Source organism: Oryx dammah, unplaced genomic scaffold (genome assembly GCF_014754425.2).
Source record: "Oryx dammah isolate SB20612 unplaced genomic scaffold, SCBI_Odam_1.1 HiC_scaffold_28, whole genome shotgun sequence".
In the NCBI taxonomy this organism is placed as follows: Eukaryota; Metazoa; Chordata; class Mammalia; order Artiodactyla; family Bovidae; genus Oryx; species Oryx dammah.
Window position 1 is genome coordinate 54,037,741 of NW_024070212.1, and position 3,628 is coordinate 54,041,368.

The following is a 3,628-nucleotide window of genomic DNA, read 5'->3' on the forward strand; positions in this document are numbered from 1 at the left end:
ATGCCCTGGAGAAAGTCCAAGTGCCATAGCTAAGACCTGACACAGCCAAATAAATAAATTAAAATTTTTAAAAGTGGTAAGACACATTCATTTACACTGAAGGAAGCTTTGTTTTGTTTTTAGGTCCCAGGCCTTTATATAAGAACAAAATGATGAGTAATGTGGGGATTAAAGTCAGGAGCATCATCCTACTTCAACTTCCCTCCAACCAGTTTCTCCAAACTCCCTGTCCCCACACCCTTTGTGTTCCCAATTCCTTTCTTAGTGAATGAAGAACTTAATCCCAAAGCCCTGGTACAAACCCCAGGGTTCTCTCCTTAGCTCTACCTACCTCTCCCCCTACACCCTATTCCTGGGGAGAGCAGGCACCTTGGTTTGAATGCACAGGAGAGCTTGGAGCGGTGACAGACACTGAGGGAAAGGCCTCACCCTCGGGGACTGGGATGTAGGGGTACAGCGTAGTGACATGAGGGCCCCGATAGCCTGGGGTACCAACATGGGGCCCTGGTGTCAGAGGAATGGATGCGGCTCCCCCTGAGAAGGGAGACCTAGCAGTCTCAAAATCCTCTGGTTGGAAATAGTCACTGCTTGATCGTTTGCCCTTCTGGCAATGGTTGCAGAACGACACCGGAACCACGTCCTTCTCTAGCCCAAGCTGCTGGGCGAAGTGGCTGATGTGCTGCCGAGTGGGCTTTGGGCACTGCAGGAACGTGCTCTCTAGGTTGCCTCTCACTCAGTTCTCCATACTCGTCCACTTGCTCTTCTGGGCCTGCACTAGGGCCTCTGCCTTGCATATCTCCTGCAGATTTCATTGTCAGTCTCCTCCACCCACTTCTGCAGCTTACACAGGCCACAGCTTACACCTGTCCTTTGAAACTGAGTGGCAAAGCCTCAAATTGACAGGTAGTCCTTTGGCTGAACACCTTTCCAAAGAGTGAGCTCAGGTGAGCCCCACATTGGTCTGGGTATATCCCAGGGTGATCCTCTTCTGCTTTAGGAGTTTGGCAAATTGTTCCAGGTCTTTCTGAAGAGCTTTGATGTCCTGGGACTCCTCAGGGTCTGCTCCAGTTTCTCCTTGCCCAGCTTCATGGTGCCTGGGTGGGGCGGCGCAATAGTCTGGGGGGGCCCTGTCGGAGTTGGTCTCCACCCTGGCTCCCGCCTCGCCCTCGGGCTGAGGCACCCTCCAGGACACCTCAGGGCACCGGCCCCAGTCTAACCTGCGGTGCACAGCAGGCCATCCCTCTGCACAAGTCATAGGGTGGGGGCACAGGGGAAGCCCCACACCTCACGCTGGGCACAAGCTCCAGCCAGATTCCTGACCCACCCGGAGGTCCTTGGAAGCTCATCCAGGTCCCAGGATCAGCCCAGCCTGGCTGTGGCCCTCCCTGCAGATGGCCTCCACCGCCCAGCAGGGGAGAGAAGGCCTGAAGGAAGTTTTAAAGATCCATTAGCGGACTAATAAAAAATCTTTCTTCGGGAAACAACTATGAAGGTACTTTTTATGTCTTCTTTGTGATTAGGGGTGAGAGAAAGGAAGAAACATATGTTTTTGTATATATATATATATATATATATATATATATATATATTTAAGTTTGTACTTAAAAACTACCCCCTGAGTTCTTGATTATCTCAAGGTGAAGACAGTGTTAAATTACTTGTGGTGATGGCCTGTCAGATTGAATATATAGCAGAAGGACAAGGCAAAGGGTAAAATGGATTCAATGCAGAGTGAGCTGTGGGGTTTGAGACTGCCCTAAAGGAGTAGACAAGGGAGGTGAGGATGGTGCCCTGCCTTAATAAAACCCCACCTGTAGAATGTGGATGGCTTTCTTTTGACTCCAAACTGGAGTCTCTCTTCTCTGTGGTGATTGGCGTGTAGGGACTGGTACTCCTATGAACACACATGAAGGAAACAGGCATCTTAAAAGATGAGGATTTATGTTCTCAGAATAAACATCGGGAAGTATCAAGTTCACCCCCCCTGGAAACTACAAGGGTCTGTTGTTATATGATAGGACCTGGGTTTACTCAGAACTCACAGGACATGTAAGGTTTTAAAGCAGATGTAGTTGGTCAGAAAATGGTAGCAATTTACACCAAAGGGACTAGAAGGGAGGATGGAATCAGATAAACTCCTTAAAGCATTAGAGATTTTTGAGTCTACAGTTGCTCTGACTAATTTGGTAGCCACAGTGGCTATTGAGCATTTGAACTGTGGCTGATCTGATTTGAGATGTGCTGTAAATGTAAGATGCAAAATGTCTTCAAGGAAATAGGTTCTAAAGACTTAGTTATGAAAAAGAATGTAAAATGTCTTGTTAATAAAGGTTTCGTACTGCTTATATGTGAAAAGAATAATATTGTGGAAATGTGGGACTAAATAACACACTGAGTTAATTTCACCTGTTTCTTTTATGTTTTTTCTAATATGGCTATCAGAAAATTTTAAATTATTTATGCAAGAAAATTTTATATTACTCACATTTACAATGTACATTATCTTTCTATAGGGTAGGACTGTTCACAGGAGCAAGCCCTCTGTATTTGAATGTGGGTAGATATAAGAAGGATGCTCATGTTAAGAATTTTAAAACCTGTGTTTCTAAAATAAATTCTGTAAAATGGTGTAACAACATAGCTTATTATGATGTGAAATCGGCTATGCCATAGGTTAAGTAGCTTATCCCATGCCTTAATAACACTATTCAATAAAATCCCATGTATGTATTGGCTTGGAATAGAAGTGTCCTATACCTACCAAAATGAAAAGAGAAGGAATGGATATAAATAAACTGTGTTAACACTGGGGAATAGAAGCCATTCATTCAATACATAAAAGTACTTTTTGGCAACTCCCACAATTAGAGAAATTTAAGAAACAATGAAAGGATCTGGAAGTCCCCGATGATGACTCACTCCGAGAAAGTCTATCGTCTTAAAGAAACCTCCAGGAGAGTCAAAGAAGGATATGCTTTAATGGGATTTTTGCTATTTGAGGACTGTGTTCTAGGTAATTTCCAACATGCTGAGCATTTCCTTCATGTTTCTCCAGAGGAGTCCTGCATGAATTGGGTCTTCAAAGAGAAAATTTTTTATTTCCATATGAATTCAGTCAATGTCCCCTCCACGTTAACCCATCCTTCAAGGAAAGACACCTTCTCAGAAGACTTTTCTACCACGTTGCTCATCACTCCCGAGATGTTTTCCAGTCCCAGTGTAATTATCTCCATGATGGAGGAGGCTCCAAACGCATTTATTTGCCCCTCTCTGCGACTGGAAAATGTATTCCATATTCAGTTAAAGTCAGTAATTAAAACGACCTAATCTGCATTCACTTTGTAACCACCAGCTGAAACTCCCCCTCTGTCAACCCCAGAGGTGGGAGGGCTGCTGCATTTAAACCCACACTGAAGATCTCTGATTGGCTGGTGCACAGTTAGAACAGGTGAAATAATCTAATCTGGAATATTGCTCTCCTCACCTTTTTTTAATAAAGATTTGCCTCACCACAGACCTTAATATAACAGCAGTAAAGGCAAGAGAGGAAATTGGAAACACGGCCAGGAGTGTGCCTTATGGTTCATAACAGCCCCAAATTGTAACTGTTTATTAAAACTAACACCCT

General features: G+C 44.3%; 1 pseudogene; it reads right to left on the minus strand.

Annotated features, from left to right (window-relative positions):
• Positions 1-346: 346 nt before the first annotated feature.
• LOC120856543 lies at positions 347-3,233 on the minus strand (annotated as a pseudogene).
• Between the last annotated feature and the right edge of the window lie 395 nt (positions 3,234-3,628).